At 38.4% G+C, this 25,905-nt stretch overlaps 1 protein-coding gene across 1 annotated transcript in view; it reads right to left on the bottom strand.

Moving 5' to 3' along the window:
* Positions 1-25,905, bottom strand: part of LOC122816489 (ankyrin repeat and fibronectin type-III domain-containing protein 1-like) — a 2,048,587-nt gene that overhangs the window by 973,740 nt on the left and 1,048,942 nt on the right. The window contains exon 3 of the mRNA XM_044089320.1: positions 17,248-17,367. The gene's annotated coding sequence lies outside the window, so the exon portion shown is untranslated. The remainder of the gene's footprint in view (positions 1-17,247; positions 17,368-25,905) is intronic.

The following is a 25,905-nucleotide window of genomic DNA, read 5'->3' as shown; positions in this document are numbered from 1 at the left end:
TAAACCAGCATATCAATTTGCCTGTCTTTTTATCCAACTTAATCTAGCTACAGGGTAACTTACTGCTCTGCATGGACATCCATTATTAGGTGGAAAACTATATGGACAAACCCAAATCTTTTTAGAAAGATACCCAACTTGGGTTGTCTTTTACTTTTTCTTCCAAGTCCTTAGGTCAAAAATTGTCTCATGTTACCCTTAGTTTGCTATCTAACTGCATTCATTTTTGCTATATTAAACATAACAGTCTATTACCTGAGTGTACCTATACTCTCTCCATGAGCTATGCCACTTCATAGGCAAGCTGCCCTTCTGGGCTTATTTAAGTCAAGCCAGTTTTGCTTTTCATGCCTGAAACAACGTATCACATTTGGTTATAGATTGGCCTTACTCATCCCATGGTCAATAATTATATATTACCCCAGTAAGAATAACTAAGATGATACAATAGATAATTTGAGGGGACACAAGCACAGGATAAAGCAATAGGAGCTGCCCCTGTCCATTAGAAGTAAAGGGGGCAGTCCTGGGGTAAATTCTTTGTTTCCCATCCATAGATCTAACTTGTGATTGAAAATGGTCAGGGAGAAACTTTGCTTTATGTGGATGGAAGTCTGTTCCACAGCAGTGGTATCTTCTGCAAAATATACCTGTCTCTCCAAACTATTCTGTTGATGTTGCAGAAGAGGTTTAGATCCCTAGACTGAGTATTTCTGATGTCATTTGACATGCTAATGTGCAGTAAATCCATCAGTAACTGGGTGAAGGATGTCTTGTATGCCAGACACAGGTCATCTCTTAGCAGTCTGTAGTACACCGAGTATAGTGACAGGGATTAGTGAGTCCTTGTAGGACATGTTGTTTAGGCCTTGTATACTTTAATAAGGTATCTCTGTGGCAGTTATAGTTGTTATATGTGTCTGGACAGATACATGCCAAAGGGGACATTATATTCAATGACTGACTTAATGAGGGCTGAGTAAAGGGGACAATGATATTCCTAGATCTAGACACAATCCCTTTGTTTATAAGCTGTGCAATATAGAAGGACTTTCTTACAACAATAGACACATACTGGTCAAGAGTTAGGACACTGTCACATAAGTTTCTAGATCACAAACAACAGGGTCATCTCTTAGGGATGTACTGTCAATGTGGTAGTTCTCTGGGGTTGATAACATTTCAAAGGATACAATAATGCATTTTTTGGCATTTAGTTTCAGATCATGACCTGAAAGATTGCTAAGTCATTTGGGGATTCAATAACTGCTCCTAGCTTGCAGTCATCTGCCAACTTAGTGAGCCAGAGCCCTTTGGTATTGTTTTTTAATTCAGATACATAGATGCCAAACATAAGAGGTCCTAGCACAAAACCCTGGGGGAACTCCACTGGTGACTGGGTTATCTGAATCCTATCTGTGAACTAGATGACAATCCATTGGGGTGATATGGGGTTTATTCCCAGTTTATTTAGCTTTTTTACTATGCCACTCTTCTGGGGAACTGTGTCAAAAGCTTTGGCCAGGTCGAGGTATGCAGTATGAACTGCTTTGGCTTCATCCATTGTTTTGGTGACCTTTTCAAAAAAATCCATCAGGTTGAGCAAGCATGACCTGCCATTGAGAAATCCAAACTGAGATGGAGCCAGTGTTTGGAGATTCCCTATGTCCTGATTGATCAATTCCATAATAAGTCTTTCCATGGCTTTACATATGAGGCTAATCAGACTAATAGGCCTGTAATTGCCTGGGTCTGTGGAAGGTTTTCCCTTATGCAGGGGAATGACCGTAGCTGTTCCCAATTTGCTTAGTACAAAACCTGTATGGAGGGTGAGACTGAACAGTGTTGTTAGGGGTGTGCCTAAACTCTGCTTCATGCTATTTAAGATGAATCCAGGAATATTTTCAGGACCCATTCATGCAGTATTTTTATCTTCTGATAGCACTTTTAAAACTTGGTCTTGTGTGACAGCTGATGGTGACCCAGCTTCAGGTATATATTGAGGGACAGATGGCGTGGAGAGAGGGGTAAAGTTAGAGCTGAGATTATTGGCCAGTAGGTTAACTATATCTTCAGGCTCAGGGTAGGTAACATCAGTCACAATCAGCTCAGTGCATCGCTGCATTGGGTTTTTAACATTACAAACATAGCTAAAAATGCCTTGTGATGGCTTTGGCTTGGGTAGCTACTTTATCCTCAAACTTGTCTCTGGTGGGGCTTATTAAGTTCCTTAGTTGTTTGTTTATTTCAGTGATAAGGACTGCAACATTCTGGTTAATTAATCTTCTTACTTTTGGTCAGATTTTTTTTTTCTTTTATGATAAAGCTTGCTGGTATTATGATTCCACCATTTGGGTTTGTTTCTTGGCTTTGCCATGCAATTGTTCTTATGGCATACAGCTGCATCTATGCAGCTGTTTACATGCTGGTATAATATGGTGGTGTACATTTATGCATATTCAGTGGAGTTAACAAGGTTTGGTAGGGATTTGAAGCTTGTATCACTTATGAGTAGGTAGTGTGTCTTAAAGAAATTTCTAAAGGTATCTTGGGTAGATGGGATCTCTAGTTTCAGTTTTATTTCGAAAGAGACTTCTTTATGGTCAAACCTACCAATGATGAAGCTATGCAAGGGATGGTGCAAGATACCCCTATACTAATAAAGACAAGATCCAAGATTTTATTCCTCCTGCTGGGTACTCTGACTAATTGTTCCATGACATTTGCATAGACACAAATCCAAGAATCTCTGTGCTTGTGAACTAGTGGTGGTTTAGGTTTAACAGTCTATAGTTGGATACTTAGATACCCTGGGAATATGGTACTGGGTTTAATACTGAGTGATTCTAGTTCTGGTAGACAGGAGTTGTGGCTCTCTTTAGCCATATAGTTAGCTAATATATGGTATGGGACCTTTCTAATGGCTATTTGAACATGAAGAAGCTCTAGTGTATCATGGTGCTTAACAACGTTGATGCAAGTCTCTTCTGGATGTAAACTGATACACCTCCACATTTCTGCCCCTCTTGCACAACAGCAAATCTAAATGAGAGATGACATCATAGCCCTGCACAGCCTGAGTGTTCTCTGCTGTTTTAAACCATGTGTCAGTCACTGCTCAACTGTCAATGTCTTCCAGGGTGAGAAGGGATTGCAGGGTGTGGAATTTCTTGTTCAGGATCCTGGCATTGATCAGTAATACCTTCCAATTTTCCTTTGCCTGTTTTGATATCTTGGTAGGTTTATCAGTTTGGCACTGCCTGCTGAAAAAGGCAATATAGGGTTGGACAATGTATTTGGCAGTAATCAAAACCCTAGAGGGCACATATGCAGTCCATCCCTTGTGAAGCAGCATGTGCATGTTCTGTTTTTTGTATCCTCCCAGGCTGACAAATATTGGATCACAGTTGAATGACTCTTAAAGTAAGCCAGTTATTGAAGTCAGCTATGTTTGGTTCAAATCACAGCTTCATTCTTGGAAAAGAGAATGCTGCCCAGTGCTAGGCTGAAACCTGCTATGGGCACATAGTCTGACAGCTCCATCATACCTCTCGTCAGATAATCCAAGGAGGTACACCTCAAGCCATTGACACAGGCATGAGCTATGACAGAGTCAAAATGATACTTGTTCAAAAACGAGTGCATGCATGATCTGACAGATCCCAGCACCAGACAAGCAACTTATCATCTTTCCTTGCTCAGCCTGGTAACAGGCACATCTGTATCTCTTACAATGGAACCACCAATAACAACAAAGTTTGGTTCAATGATGCCTGCCTTACAGGCTTATTATATGCGACTTTGGGACCCCTTGTGCTATGTAAGGAAGTAGGCTTAACATGCTGATGTCTTTGAGGTTTAGGCAAGCTAATCTTTAGCACCTTGGCATATGATGGATTATGTGTGCTGTGTGATGACCTTGGAGAGTTGTGATGTTTGGTGTACTGATGATGATTTTGATGCCTCAGTTCACTGTGTCTGAGTTTTTTGCCTTCAAAGATATTATATATGCACATCTCTCGTGCATTGTATTATGCTGTTTGAGTAACAGATGATTGTCAGACAGCATGAGACAATTCTTACGCTGTCTCAAGATATCCATCTCAATCAGTCTGGGAAGAGAAGTTGTTGGGAAGTGCTGGTCCCATGATACCGAAAGGAATAACTTTGGGGACATGGATAACTATAACTGCTTGGAGTTCTGTTTTATAATAATGTATAGGTGGACTTGTTACCGAGTATTTAAATTTCAATACAAAACAGCTAACCTAGAAACTTCTACCACCAGTAAGAACAAGTGAACTAATCACAGTAAAAAAAAGCTCACTAATTTAATAGTAAAATCAGTGCAAGTGGTATCAGTACACTCTCTACATTAAGCAATTTTATCAAAGGTCTTTTAATCATGATCATAGTTTAAGGGGAGAGACTTTGCAAAATGATACTTATGTATTATTGTCAACAGCCAATAAATGGAGAGAGGGAGGGAATTATGTTGTCAAATTATCAAAAGGGGCAGGCAATAACAGATACACTGAGTTTAAGAACACAACTACAAGAGGGTGGGTAGAAGGGAAAAACAATTAGACCATTAACTCTGAGCTAACTGGCCTGGAACTGCCCTAATGCAAGCACAAGTCCTGAACTAGACTGACATACACTCAGTACACAAGAATGAGACCAGGGTTTAATAACAACAGTCAGACCACTTAAAGCAGCAAAAATACTGTGCATCTATGTACTGGAATCATTAATATAGGCTTAAAGCAGATAAAGACTGTGAACATGAATTTAAAATCAGGTCAAGTCTCTGTCTTGTAGAACTATTACTATGCAATAACATTCAGTAGCATTATTTAAGACTGCAGTCCTTGACAATATTTATACAGCAGCTACATTCTTTTGCTGGAACATTTTTGGGAAGCATTATAAACTAGATCTAATTTTTAGATCAAGACCTGCTTTCAGGGCAACCATTATTAAGGGCATTTTCTACTCAATGTCCACTCAACAGGAGAATCTTGAAACTCTATCTATTGAGTTAATGTAGATGGACTCACTCCTATTAGTGAGACAGTTACATACTTACCAAAACAGTAAAACTCTGTGAGTGGGTCCATCTTCTCTAATGGTCTGACCACCTCCCCCCACCTCACTGAGATTGTCTTGTATTTCTTATGTGTATATCTATCTCTCTATCTATATATCTATATCTGTCTATCTACACACACACACACACACACACACACACACACACACACACACACACACACACACACACACACACACACATATATATATATATATATATATATATATATATATATATATATATATGTCAACTTCCTTTGCCCTAACTTCCAACTGACTGACACCCATTTGCCCGAGACCAACTGACTGAAATTTCATTTGACCGACACTTCATTTGCCCGACACCTCATTTGACTGAGAAGTATTATTGGCAAGTAAATGGAATATGTCCCCTTCCCCACTGTAGTGCGACCCTGGAGTTAGAATATATAGTTAGGGGGTGTGGGGGCACAGCCCTCCACAATAGGGGGTGTGGTGGGCGAAGCCCCCCACTTAATTTCATATTATATTGTTTGGTTTTGCTTTCATATTGCTTAGTAAAACAAAAGTGCGTTATGAGATAGGGTAGAGAGACTAAGCAACCTGTGAAAGGATGAGACTGCCAAGTGGTCCTAATGCCTGTGACCTCAATCCTATGTGCTGCAGAAGATTATCATTTACTTAGTTAGTTATTAACATTGGATTACTGGGAAAGTCTGACTGGATAGGTGCTCATTTTTATCAGAGGCTCAAGAGGAAATATTCCAAAGTATTATAAAAACATTTTATGAAAAGTAATTTTACAATATTCAGCAATAATATCAAAACATCTACAGGTTAAACAATTACACCAAATTAGACATAATGTCAAAACATTAGTTAATAATAGGTACAACATATACGACAATGATTTAATATTTAGAGAAATTTTAGCCATTTTAAAGAAAAACGTTAAGTTAGTAGAATACAAACAAGAATTGAAATATGAAGTGAAAAAATAAACAGGGCTGTGGCATATTTAGATAGAAAGTTGGAGGAGAGAAAGTGATTGAAGTAAGGAAGTGAATGAAGAAGGGGGAATAAGGAGGTCTAAGTTACAAATAGGTACTTGTTCATGTTTAGGGATATAGTTTGCCCTGAGGTTGAGTAAGAACAGAGATACATTTTGGTTAGGAAGTCTTTCAGAATAGCTTTAAAAGGCTGGAGGAAAGAGCATTGATCTTATAGATACAGGTACGAAGTTGCAGGCCTAAGCAACATGGCAAGAGTATAGACTATGCCTAGCAGATCTGATAGGTTTGTGGAAAGAGAGGAGATTTTGTTCATAGGATTGTAATGAGTGGTTGGGAACATAGTTGTATTGAATGGTATTTAGTGCTGAACAAGCAGATGGATGGTTCTAGACAGATTTTGGCTAAAAGGTCTTTCAGAATAGCTTTAAAGGGCTTGAGGGAAGAGCATTGATCTGATAGATACAGGTAAGGAGTTCCAGGCCTTAGCAACATTGTAAGGGTACAGACCATGCCTAGCAGCTCTGATAGGTTTGTGGAAAGAGAGGAGTTTTGAGTCACTGGATTGTAATGACTGATTGGGAACATAGTTATACAGAACGGTAATTAGTGCTGGACAAGTAGATGGATGCAGGATAATTTAATAGCTGGGAAGAAGCTGTGTATACATTAGTTGATGAGGTAGTTCAAACCAGTTTAGGCTTTTTAGTGTTACATAGTGGTAGGTTCTGAATTTAGCTGCTTTATTACAGCATTGTTCAAGTTTTGCTTTTTCTAATGCATGGAGATTAGTAAGAATGGGAGCAACTTACATTAGTGAGGGGAGGAGGTAAGTAGTGAGTAGTGGCAAGTGCAGTTTTAGTTGCATTGGTGGGAACGTTTTTGGCAGTTTAAAGCATCCCTAGTTTTTGGTGTGTTTTTTATGCAACTTTGTATATGCAAGTCAAATTTAAGATTATCATCCACTATTTTCTGTAAGAATTTGCTAATAGAAGTAACTTCAATGGTTGTATTATTAAGAGAGAGGGTTTTAAATTTGGTGTTCTCATGAGGGAGGGATTTTGGGGAAAAAATTGTTTTTTTTTTTTTGGTTGAACATGAGTTATGAGTTGCAAAGCTATGTTTCAGTGGCTGTTAAACCTTCCTTTGTATTTTTTTGTATATGCGTCAGGTTGTCTGATATGCATGGAAGGGTGGAGTCATCTCTGTTTTTCATTAGGGAGGCCTGTAATGTAGATGTGTGGAGGGTGTCAGTGATAATGTTACAGAGGAGGGGACCAAGGACACAGTGTTGTGGTACACCGGTAGTGATTGTAAGGTATGGCAAGAGGATGGACCCACAATTACACATCTATCATTACAGTAAGTATATAATGTTTACTTCTCACCCAACCTACACACAAATCTCTCAGTAAAATATATCTCACTTTTATGTACAGTAGTCTGTATATGTGATGTTAAACAGTTAATAGAAGCATTGTTAGAGTCCTACTACCCCATGCTACTTACCTGCAACCAACTTTCTTAAAGAATGCTGCATCCATAACCACTCTATCTATAACCTTCATCTATACTTTATTATCAACAATTTCTTACAGCATCTGAGGATTATAAGCCTATTGCAACCATCTGGCCCCTTATTAAATCTTTTGAAAAAATAGTCTGCAAAAAAAATCACTGAACATGACAATCAATAGTTTCTTCCTACATACATCAGCATGAGTGCTGTAAAGTTCATAATGCCTTAAACCAGTGCATATAGCAGTGATAAGACCACATACCTGAATATGGAAAAAGGACTATTAACAACTAAAGAGTTTTCAAAAGTGTAGTCCATCCATCCCTTGCTTCTTTCAAAAGTTAATTATTTGGCTTTGGTGACAATCCCATATTACGATTCAGCAGCACTCTGTTGAACTATTCCTTGCTACTACAGAATCTTACACCATAGATAAAGACATTTTTATTTTAGGTGCACCAGAAGGTTAAGTTCTAGATCCACTGTCCTTTTCTCTGTTTATCAACAACCATTCTGATCTTATTTCTTCAACAACATCTTCATATTCTCCCTCAATATGATATGAAGATAACATGCTCATTCTTGCAAATGGCAATGTAGCACTGCTGTACAATACCTCTTTGCTAATACTCTTAAACTAACACTTTGAGGTTAACAAAACAAATATATTTTGAATCCTACCAAAACACAGGCATGCTCTTTGGAAAGCAAACTAAATTTAAAAAAGGCTGGAAATCTAAGGCTTCACTCTTCAAAGCACACACTAATTAAATCAAGTAATCGAGTACACCTCCAAAAATATTTTGGATTTGGGTTAGATCCCCAACCCTCTCTTTCTCTTCTCCCTGCATGTGTGTGTGTGTGTGTGTGTGTGTGTGTGTGTGTGTGTGTGTGTGTGTGTGTGTGTGTTTGTATATATGCATTGATATATTAAACATTATGTTGACACCACAACCGCAACCAGTAAATTACTGAAACACCTTAAAGCATGTTACTCTGTCTCTAGTCTTATCCCATAACTACAAGAGCTCTTACTTAATATTCTTATCCTTAGGCCAGAATTTGCATTTCCTATAACTACCATTAATGCCAGTCACAATACAATAGTCTTTCAAACGGTAATAAAGACAGTTTGTAGATTAATTACACTTTCCATTATAGGGGAACAGCAGTTCCTTACAGTAACAAAAAATGTTTACCAATCTCTACCTGAGCCACACTTTGTTATCTTAACTAACATTCAGACTTCTGCACCTTTATTGCTACCTCTGCAGTTGCAAAAAGACTATTCTTCCAATCTGGTTTATATCATGAAAATATATATAAAAATGAAATATCAAAAAAGGATGCATGCACCTAGTAAGACCTGTCTTGGTACATGTGCATTACAATATCCTCTGTCCCCAGTTAAATTTTGTAAGCAAATACAGAATCTTTACATCTAAATTACAAGACCAACACAGAATTTTTTTTCAAGTTAATCAATACAAATAACACTTCCAGTCTATTTATATTCCTTATCCACTGATTGCCTATTTCATATTTATGCAATCCTAAATTCTTCACTTTTGTTTGCTTTAACATAAAATATAATTTATTATTATTATTATTATTATTATTATTATTATTATTATATACATGATACCATCCACTCCACCCACCCGCTACCTCTCTCGGCCCCCTATCAACAACCTACTCTTAGCAAGCTTGGCTACTCATGTTACCAGCTACTTACCACATAATACTAACTTCTTGTAGCAACAACTGCTAATGGCTGTTATGTACCTCAAAAACAGATTGTTTCAATTGTTCACTGATGAATCTCAACTACATTTGTAACCATGTTTAATATATGTCACCACATTTTAAAATTGTACTATGTCCTACAGCTGTTTTACATCTATGTTTTATTCTTGTCTTGCGTCCTTAGCTGGACTAATGTCTATATTTAAATGCTATGTTTTTTAACTATATAATGCAAGTAATACTTAATGTGGAGCTTTTCTCCCTGGGCCTCTGCTGAAAATGGACCTGTGCCCAGTCGGACTTTCCCGGTCAACAAATGTAAATAAATAAATAAATAATAGTAAATAAATTATCTATAACAACTATTAATAACAACTAATTATCTATATAAACTCCTCAGATTTATCTGTACTATAAAAACTGTTAAAGTTTATGTTCCAGGTCATAGCTAAAAAAAACATGAACCAGCTTATCTGTATCCACATAGTTAGCAGACAGACAGACAAACAAACAAACAAATAAATTAGTGCATATATATATATATATATATATATATATATATATATATATATATATATATATATGTTTCTGACACTATAAGTACTGAATAAAAAAATAGCTGCAAAGGACAATCTATAATAAGCTTTACTGAGGTGTTTTGCATATACTGATTATAAGTAGGTGAATTTATATAAATAAATGCAAGTGTTTGAAGGGGAAATTAATTATTAAAATATATACATTACAAGAGTTTCACCTCTCAGAAGCAAAAAACATGGCGGTTATAATTTATGATATTTTGGTAGCCGCACTGGTCTGGGTTTTAGTGCTACTGCCAGATTCATTGAAATGGAATACCATATTTTACTTCTTATCTGCAATGTAGTGCATTTCAGTGGGATATAAAATTCTGCCAATTATTCAACACTGTCACTTTATTTTGACACTCTTAATATTAATATGTAAATATCACATATAATAAAGATTAATGAACAGTTATGAATACTTCAAGTGTAATGCATTCTGCATGGACACCGACAGTATATTTTTTGTCTCTCATCAAGACATTTTACATGATGCCCTTCAACACAGTGTAACTCAACTACTTATGAAATTAATCACGGAAAATATGTATAACAAGTATACAGTTAGCATCTTTATTTTAGTGCACTCTAGACAAGCAACCTTACTATCACTTTGTTTCCAATACCGTGACTTTTCATACATTGCTTCTACTTAAGCCATAAGTCACTCTGTTAAAAAAATCTATTAAAGAAGCTAGCTTCACCTATGACATTATAATGAGATGCTGGGTGTCATACAAAAGAAAATCAAAATATGCCATAAGTGCTAATGAGCTAAGTAGGAGCAGTGATTATATTCTCATAAGGCTGTTATATCAGTGTATGTACTATGTTTATTAGTGGTTGTAAGTAACAAAACAATAAAAGGCTATCAGCACCAATAACTGGGAGACGCAACATTTGAGTCAGCCATCTTCCTTACCCGAGCTGCATGATCTATTGCACAGTACAATGATCCAAGATATCACTTTTGTGTAAAGAGTGAACCACATGCAGCACTCAGGTGACAAAGCCCTTGTAAGTGTCACATTCAACTCTTGATAGGATGAATTGTTCAGATGCATTTTCTGTGACCAGAGGGAGACATGGTTGAATTGTTCAAGTGCCTACACCTATAAGGCCAACACTCGCAATTAAGTGTTTAGTGTGGTAGAGTGTTAGCTTATTGTTAAAACACTGCATGTTTCAGGATCTGCTTTATGCCGTATGATTCAGGCATTGCCTGAAAATGGTCCAGGAAGATCAGTTCAACAATCTAAGTATCAAAATAGCAAAGAAGTAAATATAGGTGTATCATCTCATGGTCAAATAAACTCTCTCTCTGTCACTCTCTCTCTCTATATATATATATTATATAGAATTGTCTTCAGTCATTTACATAATGCTATCTACTTCAGTTCTTACATTTCAGAAAGAACCCCTGCTTGATTCCCATGGTTAACATCATTGGAGGTACTACTGATTCTGAAATTGTGTGTCATAAAGCAGCACTGCATCTTACTTCTAACCTTAACCTGAGTTCAGACATAATGCATTTACTTTATAGCTGTCACATGGTTCTTAATTAAAATCTCAAATGCTCCTTGTGAGGATTTGTAGTCCTTAGAAAAACATAAACAGCTAGTACAGTGAACCTAACTGTGTGGAGGTAGCTGTCTCTATGTACAAAAATATTATTTTAAGCTCTCCTCAACAAGTCTAGTATCCTCTAGACATCAAGTCAGCACATATAGGATGCCTCTTGTAGGCAGAAACTTGCCAAGGTATTACAGTACTTTTCAACAATATGCAAGTACTAGTAATCAGGTAAATAAGAAAATAACTTGTGTTCTTTTTATTAACTCAAGATTTATCACTCTGTAAACACTTAAAATGCTAAATATGATCTGAAATCTTGTGTTTACTCTACAGTTAACATTCTAACTATAACTTAGCATTATCTAAACTTCTCACAGAAGACCCAGGTAACCTACAGAAAGAAAATTTAACTAATATGGTACGCCTCAATGTCAGATCTAGTACATGAAGAATATGTGTTTAGCAGATTTATGTATACTATTAAATCAGACTCCAAGGTTTGAAATTTTTTGTATACAATACGATAGACCAGAAAATGCTACTCAGCCAAGCATTTTGATGTCTCCGCTGCCTACAGAACTAGCCAGCTCTTTTAAAATGTTATCTACTAATGCTGTAGACATGTTTAATGTAGTGGATAATTTCGGAGAATTTGATCTCGGGGTTCTTGTACCCAGAGAAGGGCCCTGTCTCCCTCTTTTGCCCCATTCCTAATATATAACTATTAACAATGACTATGTCTGAAACATTTGTGTGGCATCTTCATATTCAGTGGGATGATTTTTCACCTTGACTTACCCATAATTTGATTATATCCATAATATTATCTATACATCATCTGTCCAGACAATTCAGGGAAGATATCTGCATGTGCAAAAAACCCTAGCTGAATGCACCAGAAATGACAACAAGCAGTTTCTTATTGAATCAGCAGGGTAACCAACAAGAGTATGTATAGTAAAAGGACAACATTCATCCTCTTTTCTAAACTTTTTTGATGTATATAGTTCAAATTATGTATGTTGTTCAGCTGTCAGTGGAATAGTCAACTATTCTTCGCTTTATTTTGAGTAACTCCCAGGTCTATTCTTTTAAGGATACTTCAAATTTTGTTTTAATTTGGGGATGTAATAAGATGTTAAACACCATCAAAATGCATTATTTTTTATATGTGTGATGGTAGTATTTTCTGTAACATAGGCAAAGTCCTCATATATTTAATTAGGGACAGTTGGGAGTGGATTGGTGGGGAAGAAAAAAATTCCACAGGTTTACTAATTAAGGTAGCAGCTGATTTTTATACATGGCTGCCATGTTGGAATCAGACAGTTCAAATCAGGTGTTCTCTTCTGGAGCAGGAAAGCAGTGGTTTACAGAAAATATACTACAGAAATGCAGACAAGAGTGTAGAAGTTAAATAGCACTATAATGAGTTAGTTGAAAAAACCTTAATAATGGACTATTAAGATGAACAACAATGCCTCAGAGAAGGCTCAGGTCCTCATATACATAAATACACAGAGCTGGGCCAAAAGTATTACTGACTACTGCATGGTCAAGTCTTGTAATGTTAACTGACAACAGCACATTTTCTTAATTTGTTAATAACATAGTTACAGGGCTTTGAATGTCAGTGCATTCTCCAGTTTAAAAAAAAAATAGTACCTTGCAGAGGAAAAACAATATTTAAATTAGAGGAAAAGTCTAATTATCAGACTGTGCTGCCTTCAAGCAGCCATGTCTTGTAAGAACACGAGCAGTGAACCCTGTCCTTTTAAGAAGATCCTGTATGCAAAGTATTTTTCCTTTCTTAGTAGAAGATGAATGAGTGCAGCTCTTAAGGGCAGATGGGAACATTTGCTCTTTGTACAGGCAGGAAGGGATAGATCAGAGGTCTGTGGCTTGTCACCTATTTGCTTTTTTCTAAAGCAGAGTAAATGCAAAATGGGGCAAATTTAAAAGCATAATTTTAAACTGTTAAAATACTACCAGACAGGACAAAATACAAATTGCCAAAATTAAACAGACCACTGCCAATCTTTACGGAAGGAAATATGATGAAAAAGTAGATACTAATTTGGACTCTGAAAAAAAAAGAAACTTTCAGATCATAAAACCACTAAATGTATTTGAAGACTTTCTGGTTGACAGCATATTCTCAGGTGCTCTTTTATCCTAGACAGCTAACCTCCACTGTAAATTATATATTGACACATTTTGGAAGTCTCTAGCCACAAGTATTTTGTCTAGGAAGCATACATGTTGGCCATGTCTCCTTTTGTAAACTTTTATTTCTGATTTAAAGTGATTGTTAAATAATTTATGGAATAACTCAAATACCAGTAACACTAGAGTTTAATTTTCTTGTTATAGTCTCCTCCATGATTACCTGTGTCTAGCCATTTGAGCCATAAAAGATCCAATCTTCTTTGACTTATTCCTTCACAAAACAACTACTTCCAAAAACACCAGGTTAAAGGAACTAAAACTTCATCAAAAGATAAATGAGACATTGGAATGATAGATTAATATCACAGCATATTACCCACCTCTGGAATAGACTTCCACTGTATGTCAAGCACAACAGCACATAATGCATACTTACAGTAGAACACATTTATGGGTTTGAATGGTTACCAGGTTATGTTAGTCATTAAGCAATTTAATATCTATTGCACAGCAAAAGGAAATATGATATTTCACATAAGCATTAACCAATAAAAACAGAGACAAAAAGCATTTTCCTTACTATATTTAAATATATAATGAATTATTCTTTAATATTATACATTGTATTATAGCATTGTTCTTTAACTGCTTATGCTACTTCTTTTAAAAACAAGTGAAACTGTGAAAGAAACATATGATTAAATTATATAACACGGAAATACAAAATTGCATAATCCGTAAGAAATATCTGACAAAGTAATCTTCGAAAATTGAAAGAAACACAAACCATAACTAAAATAAAATGTAATAGGAGAAATAATAGTAAACAAGAGGAAGAAGTTATGACTAGAGTCAACGATCCTTGTTAATGAAATAAAAAAAAATGACTGTATCATTTTAACTAAAGTCAAATTGCTATGTAAAGAGGTACATTATATATGTGGCATCTTCACAAATCATTTCAGCTCACATTTTATGACTGGCACAAATCACATTTATTTAAATATGCATAACAGATACCTAGTAATGGGAGATTTTGCTTTATGAATCTGGCTGTATTCTATGAGCAGGTCTTAGTCTAAGATTAACAGTTCACACTATTTATGTAGACCTAGCAAATACTTTGTAAAACTACTGCTATCTTTTAGAATTCTGAATCAGCTGGTAAAATACTAACAGTTGAAGACTTAATTCCACACATACCATTATGGACAATTTCAAAATAATTTCATACTACAAGTGTTATAGATAAGGGTTCAGCCCTGGGATCAGCATTATTCAGTACTTTCTACTGTGTTATGATAAAGAACAGTGATAACTGTGAAATAAGATGTATATTCCAAAGTGAATGCAGATTCAGTCCTTCAAACTTGTCTGACAGATTCAAAAGGGTGGTGTTTTACTCATAATTTATTTTACCCTTCTAGTAAATGTGTTACAGTAACATTCATCATAAAAGAAATAGACTACATATATGAAACTAGATATATTTACAGAGAAGTTCCAAAATTTTGACTATAATTTAAAACGTATTAAGATTAGTGATACATAATATGTCATTCTGAAAACCATGTTAGAAGTATTCTAACAATGAGTATAGATCAATACTATCTTCAAACTTAAAGAACCTGCTCAAGCAAGTTTGTCCGAAACAGTGCAGGAAGACAGTATGTAGCTAGTGGACACTAACTTACTTGAGAAAATTAGGGTATGAATGGTTAGGCTTAAAAAGGCTCAAGGGCTGTTTGCCTAGTAACTTCCTATGACCCTATATTGACCATTTTACAGATATTGTTTATATGATTTTAGCCCTCCTGGTGTCATTTTCATTAATTTATCCAAATGACAATTTAGACATAATGATCAAATGCATGGAAATACTACTGCTTATCACTGGAAAAAGCAAAGAGATCACTCATCATAGCTTCAGCCATGCTGGTAATGAATATACTCATGTTCAAATTACTAAAACTGAAACATTGCTTTCCACTAGCCCAAAACTGTCATCACTATTCCTTAGGTCCATTGTCCAATGAACTCACACACTCTGGTGGCCTATCCTGTGGTGGCTCTAGAGAAGAAAACTTTTACAAAGTTGGCACCTATAGCTCGAACAATATGCCAGCTAGCATCCAGAACAAATTAAAACCATTATCCAATAAAGAAAAAATCAAAAGTACTTAAATGAAGCTCACCAGTGTTAATGTTTCAAATAGAATGGTTGACATTAACCTTTTTTGTTAATCCAGTAATATATGCTTCACTTCATCTTTTGAACTATTCAACTGATTTCTTCTCTTTTATTGTAACCAAAGCAGAGTAACACTTAATTTCAAGGTCTACACTTGTTTTGTAAAAAAAAAAATATGTACATAACATGTCACTGCTGAATGTGCTTTTCGTCAGTTATGCCTGAAAATGGTCTCAAGACCTGTGGACTTACCTTGTTAGTTAATTATTATTATTATTATAATCAATTAACAGACATACAAGCAAACTAATAAATAAACAAATGTTTTACTCATGCTATCAACTTAGGACCTACTTCAAACCCTTCTAATTTGATCAGTATGATTCTGTGTTATACTACATCATATGTCTCACTAAAATCTAAGTAGACCTCATCTACAACTCATTCCTGATCGGCTAGGCTCTTTACCTACTCAAGAAACCTGCAATAACTCACTGATGGCACAGATGAACTTACTGTCATGCATCTCATATGTAATTAACTGATGGATTCCATTTTAAGGAACACAGTTTGGAATCCCATAGTCAAAAGAATTTTTTCTGTGTAAGCCTACAAGCACAAGGGCAGGGTGACCAGCTGGCTGAGCAATGACTTGGCTTCATTTTAGTAGTTTAGGCATTGGAGGGACCACAGGAGGAAGAGGTCAGACAAGCTTAATGGTGGTCCTTTTCATTGAGGGGAGTGTACAATGAAAAATCCATTGCAGGTTTATCACCTAATGGTGGGACAACGCCATGTACAGGAACAGGCTCAATGGTGTGCAGAGGCAAGTAGATATCTTAGTTTCCCTGCTAAGTATATTGCCATGACATGGGCGGCAAAAGTAAAATAAATCCATCCTTTTAAAGTATGAATGCTGAGGGGTACTCTTGACCCATTTGGCCTCCCCAAGGCAATGAATAGTTAGATAGGACTTTGAGGAATTGTACTGGATCTTTAATCTTTGCAGTCTATAACTAGAATGAAGGATAATTCTGTAGTACCACTAAAATATTCTGCTGTATCTTATAAATGTTATCCCTTCAGCTAATTAATAAACTTGACCCTGATATCTCAGTGTTTGTATAATCAATGTTGCAGTGCATTATCCACAGAAATCATACAGTCTGAGTAATGTCAGGTAAAACCAGCAAACATGTCATGTTCCAGCAATGTTGTTGCTAAACTGATGCTACAGGGGGTGTAATCATTCAATTGTTTTCAGAGCTTTGAACTACATGTCATATCACTGTGCATGTATGTGTGTGTGTGTGTGTGTGTGTGTGTGTGTGTGTGTGTGTGTGTGTGTGTGTGTTTGATTCATCTCTTCCAGCTACTTACCAATCAAAGCTCTGTGATCTTTTACGTAAGGCGGGGTGTTGCGTCACAGAACCATCTTGGTTGGGCTGCTTTTCCTTGGTGGAGAGACAGTGTGCAAGTCTTGAAACACTACTCTCTGGCCTGTTGAAGATAAAATAATGAATCAAAACAGCTATTCTGTCCTGCGGATTATAAAGATCTGTCTTTCTTCCTAAATCTTATCTACCACTCTTTTAGACCAACTCTAATCCCAGGTTATCAATAACCTTTCACAAATACAGTAGCAATATGCTATTATACCAGCAGGCCTCTTATTTTACTACATTAAATACTGAGTTTTGATAACCAGATTATTCTTGTGAAAATGCAAAACTTTTCATTCACAACTTGTGTACATAAAATAAATCTAACAGTATAAGTGGTATACACAGAAGATAACATTATGCTCTGAGAACAATCTGGTTTGTGTATGGTGTTTCAGAGCAGGAAAAATGTGCAGCTCAGACATAAAGACTGAACTTTTTCACAGAAAATACAGTCAAAAGAAAATCATAACTACACAACACAGTTTTGTAACATGGCTAGTTCTTATTTGATTAAGTTGCAGTTTTATTAAGAATTAGCTGATACAGCATACAGTTACATGATTTGACAGTAACAACAAAAAAAGACGGTATGATAGTGGTACAAGGTGTGGCCCTGCATATGGAGGAGGACTGGCAGATAGAAATAACTGAAGAGGAAGAAAAAATCAACAATGTAGAGGAGTAATAGTAACAGGGCAAATGTAGTGTTTCATGAGAAAGGGGTTCTTGTAGCAGAGAACAGGCTTTGTTAGAGAAAGATAGACATTAGGCAATAGAAACATGAAATCAAAATGGGATCAGCAAGGTTGGAAATGAACTGAGCTTCCTTCATGATACAGACTGAGCTTCTTTTATAATGAGACAGCATGTAATACGGAGGACTTAGGACATTTAGGTGGGTCAGATATACAGACTAACTAACCTATGAATGAAGCATATAGTGGTATAATCTGTTTATGTGTAAAGTATGTACTCCTGATATACATTCAATAATATGACTAAATGACTGGCCAAGACAACAAATAGATGATGTCACTGTCAGACTGCAGCAGCAAAGTGAGGAGTGACAAAAGTGAGATTTGCAGGTATGATAATTTGCTCAGTAATCCAAAATGATTGCATTAAAAGAAATGAGGAAAACGTTTAGAAGAACGCTTGAGTATCTTACTGACTTTGGGTATCTTGTCAACTTTTTCTACTTCTCAATATGGCTACTTAATGATGACTGATAAGCTGAAGGTGGTAACCATTTGAAATGTAGGGGCATGATTTAGTGAGTCCCATAATTCTGATACTGAATTGCCAAATATCTGCACTTACATATACTAAGTCTGAGGTTACTGTTTCATGGAATGCTTTATTTTCTTTGAGGTATGGTGATCTCGGAGTTGATATGTATAAGTTCAGGAGGGTGGGGGAGGCTTGCCCCCTACAAAAAAAAAATAAAATTTAGAGGAATGGCGACATATCTTCACATGTTCCCAAACTATGCTGCATTCCTGTTTTATCACTAACAAATTCTCCTTAATTTGCTGTTCAGTTTTAACAGGTAATTCCATCCAATATCCTAACACCTTATTTTAGCATCCAGGCAAATATACCAACATAGTGTCCATAGATAATTTTTTCCTGCAAACCCTTTCATGTGTCTTCCTACATTACACTCTGCCAGTTACAATAATTCCCAAATAATCTTTACACCATATTCATTTTAATATATTTATAATCCATTTAATGGCCTTAGAGATCAAATTAATTGAGCATAACTGATCTTACACATTGCACATGAACACACGCATCTTTAATTCTTATAAAATTCAATCATTTTATAAACATGCTGCTACTGCTGCTACAATCAACAGATCCATTTAGTATGCCTATCAGAGACCTTACAGGTAAACCAACCAACATCCATACACTTGCTTTAGTACATAGAAAGACAACTAACATAAAGAATTACTCATTTTATTTCATGTTTTACTTCTAAATTACAAAGAAACACAGGGTTGTCATACCCAGCTGATATCCCAACTAACCCTTATCCTTATGGATATCAGTTTGGTATGACAACCCTGTATTTCCAAAAGTCAAACATTCATCTTATGCTGTGCTGATGACGCCATAATTAGGCAGAAACATGCATGCCAACAACTAGAGGTCTTTGGCTTTATTGACCTGAAATTGTCCATAAATAGACTTAAAAGTAAATGAAAAAGTCATGGACATTCAGAATTGCCATTTAGCTGAAACACCTAATATCATTAAAGGGTAATTTTCTCAATTATCATCACAACACTATGACTTTCGCTAACTCAGTCAATAGCACTGCCAAATTTCACTCTTAATCACCAAAGTATAACTTAAATTCACCACATGACACACAAAAATATGTAAACACATGCCAATTCATCAAGCATTGTGATATTTCCCCAGAGTAACAACACCAAAAGTGCCTGCCCATAGCTATTTTATTTTGGGAAACCACTTTAGTTTACAGATAGAGTGACGTCACACTAGTGTTGGTACAAAAATGCTTGCTGATGGAGGATTTATTACTTTTCAAATTGTTCTGGATGATTTTGTTTAAACATATGCATAAATTTACTTGAATATAAAGGGGATATTGAAATGCATGAATGCTCATGTGTTTAATTGTATTCAGGATGTTGGGATCACTCTCACTTAAGATTTCTCACATAAGCTTTTGTGTAATTGCATAAATATAATACATAATATAACCTCTCTGCTGTTGTGTAAAAAAGATTAGTTAGTTGTGCACTTAGATATATAGGATTAGATGAATATAACATCAATGATTGTATGTATGGTTGTAGAAAAAATGTGGGGTCCCACTCAACTAAAATATTTCATACATGATTTCTCATAACAACGATGTATTATAAAATGTATTCCTTGTAGATTAATAAGATGAGCCATTGAATGTTTGAATGGTACTTTCTAAAAAGTTGCTGTTGACCATATATACATGATTTGTTCATGCAAACTGTGTGATAAAAGGTTTGCTACATGCACATTTACACATCAGGTGACTTTTTTTTTGGAATGCTTTTTTTGCAGGTAATTATTGTTTTTTTCTGAAGTATTGTCTGCCCTGAATAGTGTATGCTATAATCAGGTTTATAACATAGTGTGAGTTTTATTTATTTATTTATTTATTTGTTTTGGTTTCTGAAGCAATTACTTGGTTGACGTGGCTTGGTCTCATGTGGAGGTGCACTACAGAATTTTGAGATGAAGTTTGGCATTTGAATGCAACAAGTGGTTTTACAAGTTGTATTAAATGTACACATTGACATTTATCATGGAGTTTAGTGCTGGCAACCTTCCTTCTGTTTCACACTGTTATATATTGGGGGGTTCTGCAAGATCCTGAAAATGTACTACAATGAATGGATACTGCCTCCTTGTAAGACAAGAGACCAGGCACTGTTACACCTGTAAGCTGGATGATGGTGAATATTACAAGTAAGAAGGTTGTGTTGTGCAATGGTGATTCACAGCAGCAGTGACATAAATTTGCAGAGGGTGTCAATATGGTGACTGAACTTAGTGTGGGCCCTATTATTGGTGGACAATGCAACTGAGTGGAAGACCTGTTTGAAAAAATGTTAGCTGACTTATAAATCATTTTCATAAGAATAATGCAACTTCAACATTGTTTCAAGATGAGGACTGGGGGGGGGGGGTGACTGACAAATGAAGTCCAGTTTTCTGGTATATGCAACCAGTCTCAATTTATTATATTCAGTAAAGGTTAAGATTTATAGATTATGTTTAAGAGTGAGAGTTGACTGAAAATTAAACTGGTCTAATTTATGCAAACATAGTTTAATAATTTAACTTTTGTGATTTCATGTTTTCAGTCTGCCTTCCAGAAAATGTCTAGTTTCTAAGTTATAGCTGTAAAGAAATGTTCTACATCTACATAACAGCTCTTTGTTCTGATGTAACAGAACTCCCATGCAGGCATGTAGTAATGTATCTTTGAAATAAGAAGTTACGTACTCACCATAACGTTCCATCTGAGTAGGTAAACTTCATTTGTCTGCAACCTGTGGGATTCGGATCCGACCTCGGATCCAAGCCGGCAACTTTTCAAAGCTTAGAGCCGAGCTCCTAGCTCCTCCTCTTACCCATAATCCCCTGCCAACCCTGACTGACCTCAGATCAAGTTTGCCCACAAGCACTATAGTGTATAACAACTACATTATCATAATGGTACATCACTATATGACATGAAAACACATCTGAAGGTCAGGTGGACGGAGGGGGGGGGGACGGTTGCAGACAAATGAAGTTTAACTACTCAGATGGAACATTATGGTGAGTACATAACTTCTTAATCTGAAGTAGTTAACTTCATTTGGTCTGCAACCTGTGGGACAGAGTCCCCAGCTACCTAAACCTTGGGCGGCCTTCATGGAAGGATGTTCCAGAGCACTGCGGAGCCAAAAGAAGTTCTCCCTCTGGAGATAATGTCCAATTTATAATGATTGATGAAGGTATGAGATGAAGTCCAAGTGGCTGCAGAACAGATATCATCAAAGGAAACCCTGGATTTAAAGGCGGCAGAAGTAGCCATAGCCCTAGTTAAATGGGCACAAACTCCTTGAGGTGTGGGCCTGCCGGAAGTTTGATACACTGTAATGATACACTGTGAGATCCATTTCGATAAGGAAACTTTCGAGACCGGTTTACGTAAATTAAATTTGGCAAAGGAGACGAACAACTGGTCGGATTGTCTATGACCAGATGTCCTATGAATATAAAAATCTAAGTTGTCTGTGTACGTCCAAAGAATGTAATTTGTACTCCCCTTTGTTCTTGTAGTTAGGAAAGAATACCGGCAAGTTGATAGATTGGCTGATATTAGATTCAGAAACTACCTTCGGAAGGAAAGAGGGATTGGTCCTGAGGTAAACCCTATCCTTGTGAAAGGCTAAGTATGGGGGTTTCACAGAAAGAGCTTGCAATTTGGATACTCTCCTGGCTGAGGTAATAGCCACAAGAAAGGCTGTTTTCCACTACAGATATTTGAGGTCTACTGAAGACGCCGGTTCGAAGGGAGGGGCTGTCAGGGCTTGTAATACCAAAGTCAAATCCCATGGGGGTACCGCTTCCTTTATTGGAGGTCTAAGAAGAAAGGTGCCCTTTAGGAACGTTTTGCACAATTTTGTAGAGATCAAAGAGCCCATTTCAGTACCTACATGGTAATGACAGATAGCTGACAACTGAACCTTAACCGTAGAACAGCTAGCTCCGTCATTAAAAAGACCTGAAAAAAGTCCAGCACCGCAGGCAACGGGGCTGTAAAAGGGTCCAGATTTTGGCGTTCTGCCCAAATAGAGAAACGCTTCCACTTACTACCGTAGACCTGCCTAGTAGAGGGCTTGTGCACTGCTACTAGTATGGTTTTAACTGGAGAAGAGATACTGGGAGTCCTAGCTACAAGTGGAACTGGAGCAGCCAAGTCGTAAGCTTGAGGCTGGCCAGGTTGGGAAGTAGGAGTCCCTGGGGGTGGGAGATTAGATCCGGAAGGGGATCTAGAATCCAGGGTGGATTCACTCGATGAGACCAGAGGTAAGGGAACCAAGCTTGGCGAGGCCAGAATGGGGCAATGAGGATCATCCTGCTCCCCAACCAGCTGGCTTTCTGAAGAAGTTTCAGCATGAGGGGAAGAGGAGGGTAGGCATAGAGAAGACCGGGTGGCCAAGCATGCACCAAGGCATCCCTCGGGGCTTCCCTGGCAGGGTGAATGAGAGCAAAATAATTGTTGCATTTCGTGTTTGAGGGAGATGCAAAAAGATCACAACAGGGCTGCCCCCAAATGGCAAAAATTTGACTTGCTACTCGAGGATTGAGGGACCACTCATAAGGTGAAAGGATGGTGTGACTCAGTCTGTCCGCTAGGATGTTGGTCCATTCCGGAATGTGCGTTGCAATGAGAAAGTGGTTGGTGGAGATCATCCATTCCCACACTCTCATGGCTTCTCGACAGAGAGGGTAATACTTGGTTCCCCCTTGTTTGTTGATATACCATACCACAGACATACTGTCTGTTTGGACTGCAATTGTTCCTACAGGGAGAAGGCTCTGAAGTGTTTGCAACGACAACAGCACTGCCCTCATCTCTAGAACATTTATGTGCAATAAGGTCTCCGAATCGTTCCACGTGCCTTGGACCATCCTGCTCAAATAATGCCCCCCCACCACAGACGAGAGGCATCCGTGGTCACCGTGGTGAGAGGGGGGGCCATGGCAAAGGGGCGTCCCGCCTGGAGGTCCGGCGATTGAAGCTACCAAACGAGAGCCCTCTTGCAGGCCCTGCTGAGAGAAAGGGGGTGACTCAAGGGGTGGTGAAGAAGATACCATTGGACTTAGAGAGTCCACTGTAAAATCCTCATATTCAGACACGCCATGGGAAGGAGGTTTATAGCGGCTGCCATGGACCCTAGGGCCCTCAGAACCAATCCCACCGGAGGTTTTGAAGATTGAAAGATGGCCCACACATGTGCCCTCAAAGTGTGTAACCGGTTGGAAGTTAAGAAGGTTAGTTGCCTGTTGGTGTCCAGTCTGGCCCCGATAAAGTCTATCACCTGAGTCGGGGTGAGAGAGGACTTGTTCGAGTTTATGGTGATCCCTAGTTGTGGAGCAAGGTTGAGAAAGTAGTCCCTGGCTAAGCATAGTAGATGCCTTGTCGGGGCAGTGAGAAGCCAGTCGTCCAGGTACAGGAAGACCTGCATTCCCTGGAGTCTCAGGTGGGCCGCAATCACTGCTAATACCTTGGTGAACACCCTGGGGGCTGAGGTGAGACCAAAGGGGAGGACCCTGAATTGGTAATGACTGGCTCCCAGCCGGAAGTGGAGAAACCTCCTGGACCGTTCGTCCATTAGTATGTGGTAGTACGCGTCCTTGAGGTCTATGGAGCACATCCAGTCATTCTCCCACAAGAGGGGGAGAACAGATTGAAGAGTGACCATCCAGAACTTTTCTCTGGTTACTGACAGATTTAGTAGGGAAAGATCGAGAATGGGTCTTAGGTCCCCCATCTTTTTTGGCACCAAAAAGCATCTGGAGTAGTAACCCGATCCGGACTGGCCTGGGGAGACGTACTGGTGAGGCCAGAATGGGGCAATGAGGATCATCCTGCTCCCCAACCAGCTGGCTTTCTGAAGAAGTTTCAGCATGAGGGGAAGAGGAGGGTAGGCATAGAGAAGACCGGGTGGCCAAGCATGCACCAAGGCATCCCTCGGGGCTTCCCTGGCAGGGGGAATGAGAGCAAAATAATTGTTGTATTTCGTGTTTGAGGGAGATGCGAAAAGATCACAACAGGGCTGCCCCCAAATGGCAAAAATTTGACTTGCTACTCGAGGATTGAGGGACCACTCGTAAGGTGAAAGGATGGTGCGACTCAGTCTGTCCGCTAGGATGTTGGTCCATCTGGGATGTGCGTTGCAATGAGAAGGTGGTTGGTGGAGATCGTCCATTCCCACACTCTCATGGCTTCTCGACAGAGTGGGTAAGACTTGGTTCCCCCTTGTTTGTTGATATACCATACCACAGACATACTGTCTGTTTGGACTGCAATTGTTCCTACAAGGAGAAGGCTCTGAAGTGTTTGCAACGACAACAGCACTGCCCTCATCTCTAGAACATTTATGCGCAATAAGGTCTCCGAATCCTTCCACGTGCCTTGGACCGTCCTGCTCGAATAATGCCCCCCCACCGCAGACGAGGGGTGTCCGTGGTCACCGTGGTGAGAGGGGGGGCCATGGCAAAGGGGCATCCCGCCTGGAGGTCCGGAGATTGAAGCTACCAAACGAGAGCCCTCTTGCAGGCCCTGCTGAGAGAAATGGGGTGACTCAAGGGGTGGTGAAGAAGGTACCATTGGACTTGGAGAGTCCACTGTAAAAACCTCATGTTCAGACACGCCATGGGAATGAGGTTTATAGCGGCTGCCATGGACCCTAGGGCCCTCAGAACCAATCCCGCCGGAGGTTTTGAAGATTGAAAGATGGCCTGCACATGTGCCCTCAAAGTGTGTAACCGGTCGGAAGTTAAGAAGGCTAGTTGCCTGTTGGTGTCCAGTCTGGCCCCGATAAAGTCTATCACCTGAGTTGGGGTGAGAGAGGACTTGTTCGAGTTTATGGTGATCCCTAGTTGTGGAGCAAGGTTGAGAAAGTAGTCCCTGGCTAAGCATAGTAGATGCCTTGTCGGGGCGGTGAGAAGCCAGTCGTCCAGGTACAGGAAGACCTCCCTTCCCTGGAGTCTCAGGTGGGCCGCAATCACTGCTAATACCTTGGTGAACACCCTGGGGGCTGAGGTGAGACCAAAGGGGAGGACCCTGAATTGGTAATGACTGGCTCCCAGCCGGAAGCGGAGAAACCTCCTGGACCGTTCGTCCATTAGTATGTGGTAGCACGCGTCCTTGAGGTCTATGGAGCACATACAGTCATTCTCCCACAAGAGGGGGAGAACAGATTGAAGAGTGACCATCCGGAACTTTTCTCTGGTTACTGACAGATTTAGTAGGGAAAGATCGAGAATGGGTCTTAGGTCCCCCATCTTTTTT

The sequence above is a fragment of the Protopterus annectens genome, chromosome 12.part0 (assembly GCF_019279795.1).
Source record: "Protopterus annectens isolate FY-2018-M chromosome 12.part0, PAN1.0, whole genome shotgun sequence".
Classification (NCBI taxonomy): Eukaryota; Metazoa; Chordata; order Ceratodontiformes; family Protopteridae; genus Protopterus; species Protopterus annectens.
The sequence above is the reverse complement of the archived record's forward strand: the minus strand, read 5'-3'. Positions and strand labels throughout refer to the sequence as shown.